This window comes from Rhinolophus hipposideros (genome assembly GCF_964194185.1).
Source record: "Rhinolophus hipposideros genome assembly, chromosome: 18".
Taxonomy (NCBI): Eukaryota; Metazoa; Chordata; class Mammalia; order Chiroptera; family Rhinolophidae; genus Rhinolophus; species Rhinolophus hipposideros.
The window spans coordinates 17,554,172-17,563,404 of NC_138064.1; positions in this window are offsets into that span (position 1 = coordinate 17,554,172).

The window sequence follows — 9,233 nt, forward strand, 5'->3', positions numbered from 1 at the left end:
GTCAGCAAATTAAAATGTTTTGAAACACTGCAGCCCGGTGAAACCCAGCTGCGGGCAGACGGGGCTGCGTGCCAATCATTTACTGCTGGGTTGTGCAGAGCTCACTGGTGTTCACCTGAAGGTTCTCAGTTACTTGGGGTCATTAGGAGGAAAGTGACATCATACGTTTAAGACAGATTTTCAATGCGAAGTGAAATAAAAAACTTTTCTGCTCAACTCTAACTTTGCCGGAAAATGTACTTAACAAAGCACCCTCATTCTGATCACTGTGGTTTTTCAGTGTGTGTAGTCCATTACATATACATAACATAACATAACATAAAAGTTACCACTTTAACCATTTTTAAATATACAGTTTGGTGGCGTTAAGTATATTAACAATGTGCAGCCCTCCGTTCCGGATCTTTTTCATAATCTCTAACAGAAACTTTGTACCCATTAAACTCTAGCTCTCCATTCTCTACCTCAGCCCCTGGTAAACTCTGTTCTGCTTTCTGTCTGTCCCAATTTGCTATTCTAAGCACCTCGCATAAGTGGAATCATAACAATATTTGTCCTTTTTGTTTGGCCTATTTTACTCAGTATGTTTTCAAAGTTTATCCATGTTGTAGCATGTGTCAGAACTTAATTTGTTTTCAAGGCTGAATAATATTCCGTTGTGTGTGTGTGTGTGTGTGTGTGTGTACAGAGATAAACACCATATTTTGTTTATCAGTTCATCTGTTGGTGGACACTTGGGTTGTTTCCACCTTGTGACTCTTGTGAATAATGCTGTGATGAACATGGCTGTACAAGTATCTGAGTCCCTGCTTTCAATTTTTTTGAGTCTATACCTAGGAGTGAAATTGCTGGATCATATGGTAATTCTATGTTTGTCTTTTTGAAGAGCTGCCAAATTGCTTTCCACAGTGGCTGCACCGTTTTACATTTCCACCAGCAATGCACAAGGGGTCCAGTTTTTCCACATCGTCACCGACACTTGTTATTTTCCTCTTCCTTTTCTTGATAATAGCCCTCTCCATGAATGTGACGTGGCATCTCATTGTGGTTTTGATTTGTGTTTCCCTAATGGCTAGTGCTGTTCCCTAATGGCTATGTGCTTGTACGTCATTTGAATATCTTCTCTGGAGAAATGTCTAGTGCAGTCCTTTGCCCATTTTTGAACTGAATTGCTTGTTTTGTTGCTGTTGAGTTTGTCGTAGTTTTTTGTGTTGTATCTTATTTGTGGTGCTGCAAGGTACATAGGTCCCTGAGGTACATAGGTGGTAGCTGGCAGCACCAAGATGCCTATGGATCTTGGGGTGAGTTGTGGAGGAGGAATGAGTGAGAGCTGTTGAAAAGCTGGAGTCCCCTCCCCCTCCCTGTTGCTGAGCAACTGCCCTGCGACCCCAGCAGGAGTTGAAGGGTTAGAGGGCAGGTTTATGGAAGGATCCTTTTATTGATGAGATCACAGTGATGATGATGTGTGGCTGAGACTGGCTAATGAGACAAGAGGTTTATTCCTAAGAATGATTCCACTGAAGGCTGGTGCTTCGTGCTCAGCACCTTAGCTTTCTGCTCCTCACACACTGACACACAGAGAGGAGAAACCTGCCCCGACTAACCTGCTCCCGTGTATGTGAAATATCTCTGGCAGGATGTGTAAGAAGCTGGCAGCAATGGATGGCTCTGGGTGGGGTGGATTCATGACGTGAGGCCTGAGGAGGAGAGAGGTTCTTCATTCCTTACCCTTCTGTGCCTTGAATTTTGTACCTTATGCATCTGTTGCTTTTCAGAAAATGAATAAAATAAGATATTTTCTTCCAGGCCTAAATTAATGCATACAAAAAAACTCTGATAATTTAGAACTATCACTTGTAAGGCCCAATGTAAGCTTTCAATACATATTTTTTTGAATAAAAGAATAAAATAAAGAAAATATATCTGTACTCGCATGCCTCAGAGGGAACCATGGCAGGTGTTTAGCTATATACTTGGCATATAGCCTCTTTTTAACTATTTTTTCCCCTACCTATAGGAGCATATACATTTTAAACAAAATAGCATCGTGTAATGTACATTATTCTGCATTTTATTTCTTCACGTACTCGTATTTGGAACCTCTGGCCAAGTGAGAATATAAAGAGCTATCCCACTCTGTAATGGTAGCACAGGATTTCATTGAGTAGGTGGATTGCAATTTATTTAATATTCCCTTAATTGGTAGCCATTTTTTGCTATTGTAAAGAATTTTGCAATGAATGTCTTTGTATCTTTCCAAGTGCTTGTAAATATTACTAGAGAATAACTTCATGGATTCATCAATCAAATGATGTGAGAGTTTAAATGTTGATAATTGCTACCAAATCGGTCTTTTAAAAGGTTATGTCTTTTTTTTTTGTTCTTGTTGCTGAAAAATGCCATTAAAGGTAAGTGAATTTTTTTCTGTTTTTAATTCCGTAAGTTTCTCTTTTTTTCCCTTCCCCCCTTTTTTTCTTGAATGAATGTTGAATTTTGTCAAGTCTTTTCTAGAGTCTATCAAGATGATTATATAATGTTTCTTTAACCTATTAATTAAAGAAGAGTTATTGATGGGTTTCTTATATTTCATTATCTTTGCATTCCTGGAATAGATAGTACTTGTTTATAATGTGTTATTATTTTTAATAATCTAAATTCATTTTGCTAAGGTTTGATCTTTATTCTTATGTGAAAATGCCTTTTTCTTTTTTTACATTTTAATTCATAGCACTTGTAAATACTTGGTGGTATATTACGTTCATTCGTTTACCTGTCTGAGCCTCTTTCCCCCAACATAATCTCCTTGGGGACAAGAACTTTTTGCATTTTTTTCTTTGTAATGTTGTCTTTATCAAACTTTGCTATCAAGATTATTTTAGCTTCCATATTTGTCTGTTTTTTGAAATGACTTAGGAATTACTCATATGTGTTCTTTCAGTTTTAATAAAAGAATTTTGGCCTTAAAATTATCTATGTTTGCTGTTTTTAGAGACACATGTCTTTAATAACCATTCAAAGATTGTTGAACTGTTCCTTTTCCTTCCTTTCTTCAAGTTATTTTTGGTAATATTTTATTTCCAGAACAGAATCCATTTTCTTGGTAAAAATATTATTGGCCTGAAGTTGTACATGACATGTTTTCTTACAGTTTTTAAATCTTTGAAACTAGAGTGATGTTCACTTTCTCAACATTAAGTGTGTGTGTGTGTGTGTGTGTGTGTGTGTGTGTTTTCTGTTTCTTGTTCTGTCTTGCCAGAGACTTATTTACTTATTTATTGGTCTTTTTTACAGAACCAACCCTTGGAATTATCAATCCTAGGGTTGTAGGGTTTAGAAAACCCTACAATTAATCCTTTTTAATTAGTTAATTTATTATTTTAGAAAAATATTTTTCGTATTATTTAAAATTTGTTTTTAGCTTCTTAAATTGGATGTTTGTTTTTAATCTTTCTTTGAAATAAAGGTGTTCAGGTTGTGAATACTTCTAAGAATGCTTCCAAACCTCTCCACTGCTAAGTGTTATTTCTCAGACCAGGCCCTCTTAGCCCTTTCAGTGGCTTCTGGCACAGCTGATAACGTCCTCCTTCTTGAAACATTTTCTTCTCTTGGCTTCTGAGAACATGGGCATCAGCATGTTTTCATACTGTCACACCGGCTGCTCCATCACAGTCACCTTTGCTGGTTCCTCCTTTTCTCCTCTCTCTCTAAGTATTAGAGAGCCCCAGGGAGCAGCCCTTGGTTCTTGTTCCTCATCTGTCTCTGTTGGTGATCTCTCTCAGCCTCATAGCTTTATTTGCCATGTATGGACCTTACAATGCTCACGTTTATTTCTTCACTCTGGTCTTCTACACTGAACTACAGACTTCCATATTAGTTAGATCCTCCACTGTCACCATGTGGATATCTAAAGGGCATCTCAAATTTATTATATTCAGAACTGAACTTTCTTTCCCTGAAAACTACTTCTCCTGTAGGCTTTCCATCTCATTCAATGGCAATGTCATCCTTCCAGTTGCTCCTGCGCAAAACTTTGGAGTCGTCCTTGACTTCTCTGGTGATCCTACATCTTTTTGTCAGCAAATGCTGAAGGCTGTCCTCTAAGAATGTATCAAGAATCCAGCCACCTCTCACCTTGTCCACTGCTATCACCGTGGTCGAAGCCACCATCATCATGTACTTGCTTTATTAGATTATCCTCCACTCTGGTCTCCCTGCTTCCACCCTGACACCCCCACCAATCTCCTCACAATTTATTCTTAACACAGGAGCTAGAGCTATCCTCTTAAAACATAAGTCAGATTTCTCTTCTTTGCTTGAAAATCTTGATGCTCTGTGACCCACCCCTGCCGAGGACCAGTTCTTGCCATGCATGTCTCTTGTGAATTAGAAAAAAGGCTCCCGTTTCTCCAGGTGGATGCAACTTGCAGCAGGATGCATGGCTTTATGAGCAGATATGGGCTTGATTTTAGCATCTACTCATCCCCTTGGCCTGGTACCTTTGTCTAGTAAACAACCTGTACAGCCATATGTAGTGGTCATGCTCGTCTCTCTTTCCTCCTTCCCGTAAGACTTCATTTCGTACTATTCTCTTCCATTCTCTGCTCCAGCTCCTCTGAAATACTCTTCCCTCAGGTACCTGATTGGTTTTTCCTTTACCTCCTCTCCTCCATGTTACTTTGTTGCTGATGCCTTCCTTGACCAGTCTCTTTAAAATTGCAGCCCTGCTCTGACTACTTCTACCTTTCTTTGCTGCTTTGTTTATTTCCATACCACTTACACCTTCTAAAATTTCGTATAGTTTGCTCACTTATTTTATTTATGTTTAACTTTCCTTCCTTAAAGTTAAGCTCAATGAGGTTAGAGATTTTTGTCAGGTTTGCTCATTGTTTTGTCCTTAGCACCTGAAACAATGCCTAGCACATAGCAGGAACTCACTATATATACTTGTTACATGAATGTATGATTGACTCTGTCTGCATCTCATCAATTTTTATATATGTTGTTACTTTTTAAATAGCCCCTAAATAAATTTAAAATTACAAAGGGCTAAAGATTAGTGAAATCAAACTGATATAAATAAAGAAACTGAATTAGAGACACCTGCTTACAAGGTGGCTAGAATGACATATGCAGAGGTTTAGCTTGAGCTGAAGTATAAGTGGCCAGAGAAGACAAACCCATTGGATAAACTTAGGGGACAAGGGTGGAGAGACCAGGACTGACATGCCTGGATCTAAACAAAGGTGGTTCCTGGAGCTATTGTATGTACTTGTTATGCTCACGTATATTGCATTTCTGTGTCTGTACGTTTCTGAACCAGATGTAATGTAGCTTTGGAGATGAATGGTGCTGAGAGTGCAGGTTATCCCGGCCATTCTTGCTCCATTTCCTAGACACAGCAGCAGGACTGATTCAAGGCCTCCAGATGCTGGGCGACATTGAACATCCCGTGGCAAGGGCTCTTGCTGAGGTGGTTTCAGTTTGGGAAGATGTACTAAATTAATCTCTATATCTATCTAGATCTAGGTTTTATAAAAATATAGTTTATATATCTATAAAATTTATAATTTTATAAAATCACATAAAAGTGGTAGGATGGATTTGTGAGGTGAAAGGTGTGTCTTCACCTGAAATAAACAGAATGTTAGGTCTTCACACCTGTTCACTGGATCTCCAGCTATTCTGAATACCAGAGCTATGAACCAGCTCACAGAGGACAGTTGTGAATATGTTGGTCCTGCTGAGCTGGCCACATAGGACACGGGGAGTTGGAAAAACTGGCAGAAGCCTTTGCATGTATAAACTTTGGTATCTTTTATAAGAGAACATAGGCCTTGCTGACGTTTTTCTGGATAATAACATTGTTACAATTTTCTCACATCAAGAATGAAGATTTTGAATCTAAAGGACAAGAAAGGGATTTAGATGGGTTTTTTAAGTGATAGGGAGGCATTTTCTCTGAAGGTAATAATGATTCTTTCTCAGTCATCCTGGGGGTAGTTAATCCTATGGCAGGAAAAGATGTGACCTTGAAATTAGGACAAAGTCAGAATTGTAGCTCTGAGATTTATGAGAGAGAGAGAGAGAGAGACAGAGAGAGAGAGAGAGAGAGAGAGAGAGAGAGAGAGAGAGAGAGAGAAAGAAAAAGAGAGAAAGAGAGAGAGAGGTGTGGATGTGGGGGGATTTATATACTCTAATCCCTTAATCCCTGGTCAGTGTACACTGGGGATTTCAGGATTTGGAGAGACATTTCTTAAAACAAAAGATCTAAGTTTCTAAACTGCTCAAATGCTGAATTATGGAGTATTACTCCATCAACTACTGAATTGCTATTAATACTTCCTATTTAGATAGTGTTAATTTGTGGTTTATGTGAATACATCAGTACAGTATAATATCTGAAAACTGAGTATTCAACTAGCTAATTATGACCACTACTTACTATATAGTGTTTTATCTATTCCACTCCTGTAATGAAAATCAAATACTAACAGTAAAGATAGAATTGATATGAACAAGCGAGTTGGATTGGGTGATTCACCTGGTTCCTGGGAATGTGTTCCCTGTGTAAATGAGAACATTGTCTGGATGCCAATCGCCATGTGCCTCTGAGTATTCAGGTGATCAGACACTAGTGCCCTTATCCAAGCTGCGTTATCAGGCCATTACCCCTGAGGCCTGCTGTGCAGCTGACTTGCTTCTCTTCAGGGGAAAATGAGTTCATTATAAAGAGAACAGTATGTGTCATACTGCTTCCAGGAATCTTAAGTGCATGACATGGAATCATTTTGAAAAAAATAGATTAACTCAAGTATTCAGAAGTCACATTCTGGGAGGCTTCTCCTGAAAATAGTTACAAGGCTGCATGAATTAAGATTCTTAGGTTGTAACTAACAAAACAGACTCTGGCAAGTTTAAGCAAAAAGGAAATGTATTGGACGGACACAGGATTATCTCATTCATCTAAGAAACTGAAGACCAGCCAAACGTTGGGAAGTAGAACCCTGCTACCAGTGTCTCTGCTGCAATAAACCCTTGTCTCAGTTTCATTTCTGGAGAACTGGGTCAGGCTGGCTGGAACCATGGTTTGAGTGTATCCTTGGACCAATCAGCTATAGCCAGGGGTAGCATCTTCTAGTCTAGACAATGCAGGTGAGCGCCCCGCTCACTCGACCCTGGCAGCTCCTGGAGGTGAGGCAGGCAGCCCCCTCAGAGGATCTAGCACAGGCTATTTTACCTTTATGCTATTTTCTTTTTCCTCTACCTTCAAAGATCTTGGTACATTTTATGTTCCAGTCTTTGCTCAGGGAAGTTCAACGACTCATTGCCCCATACCCGTGGACACTTGGTCAATGATTTTCAACAAGTTTTGTTAGTATCAGCAATTCCACTTAGTCAACCCAGTAACAGCAGTCTTTGGGTAATTCCTCTTGTGATGTCTGTTTTTCATTAATTCTTTGCTGAAAAAATTTTTTTCCTTTCTTGCCGTTTTATCAATTTTTACATATAGTTTCCATGTTGATTGCCATCTGATTATTACACATTTTTGAGTGGGCTGACCACCGGATAAAGGGAATGGATGGGTGTGTGAACTGGGACAATATGAACCCCAATTTGGGTTTATTGTCTCAAGCATCCTCTCATCGAATCTGTTATTGCCTTTGTCCTAGAGGAACATGTTCCCTCAGTTATCTTCTCTCCCTCTTGACTATTTTCTTTCTTTTTTATTTTTGAGAGGGACTGTTCAATAGGAAGGCATTCTTTTCTCTTTTTAAAAAATAATGAACTGTATAATTCATATAAAATAAATAAAATATATGTCTTATTAGTCTTTAAAGACTAATAATAAAAAGGACATCCGTATATCTATAGAATATTCCAGCATTTTAGAAATCCTCCGTGTACCCTGTCCTGATCACACCATTTTTCCTCTGGTGGTAACCATTTGCTGACTTCTGTGTTCGTAATTTTTTCACACACAATTTTAAAAATCACCTATGTATGAATGCATGCATAAAAATACATAAAAAATATGAGTGCAGTTCAAATCTAGCTGAATAAAGAAAGAGCTATATTGCCATTGTTAGAAGAAAGCTTCTGGGAGAAAATTCACTGGATGTCTTGTGGACATGGTTTACAAGATATCTTTCTGGAGAAGTCTGTGGGCAAAGTTTTGAATGAATCCTGGGAAAGTCAAAACATCAGCAGGCCAGGAATTTTGGCCAGGGATATCCCGAGGAAAACCAGGTGGAAGGATTCTGTGTTTTCTGTTCCCAGCTCACCATGACCAATCCCATCACTCAAGGGTAGATAAAAAATAATGGTTCTCAGAGAATGGTTCCTTGGCCAGCAGCACCAGTATCTGGGAAATTGTAAGAAATTCCCAGGTCCCAGTCCAGATCTACTAAATAGGATCTCTGGGGTCGGGGCCCAACAGTCTGTGTTTTAACAAGCCCTACAGTGATTTTGATACATGCTAAGGACTGAGATACATTGGATAGAAGCATACACTCTACATGTCTTCAGTTGATCCAGGTTGTAGGGTAAGAAGAAGAAAGAAGGAGCTTAATTAATAAGCATATGCTCAAGATAGGCTAAGTGTAGATAATATTATGAGCCTGGCTCAGTAGTCATTCTGTCCTCCATTAAAAAGGCAGTGCATGGCAGCAGGTATTCAAAGGGTGACAACTCTTCATTATGGCTCTCTTGGTGACAATGCTTCAATCTACTTCAATCTGGACTATTGTCATCTGAACTTGGTGCACAGTTATCAACCCAAGATCTTCCTTCATCATTCCACCTTGAGTTTATCTTCAATTCTGTCTTCTTTCTCCTCCATGTCTTTTCTTTTCTTGGTTTATGCTCTTATTTTGGTGAAGCTCAACATTCAGTAGTTTCTTTTAAAAGATGGTGTGAGATGTGAATTTTTGCAATCCTGGGGTATCTAAAAATATCTTCATTCTTTCTTCATACTTGATTAATTGTTTGGCTGAATTTAGAGGAATGTTGAAGACATTGCTTCATTGCTTCTTGTTCTTCAATCTTACTTCTAGTGTTGCTTTTGAGAAAACTAAAGCCATCTGTTTCCTGTTTTATTGTATGTGACCTGTTTTTTCCTTTTTGAAGCATGCAGGATCTTCTCAGGATCTTCTGTTTGTTCCCAGAGTTCTGAAATTTCACAAGAATATGACATGATATGGGTTTTTTGTTTCTTTTATATCGGATTAAAAAAC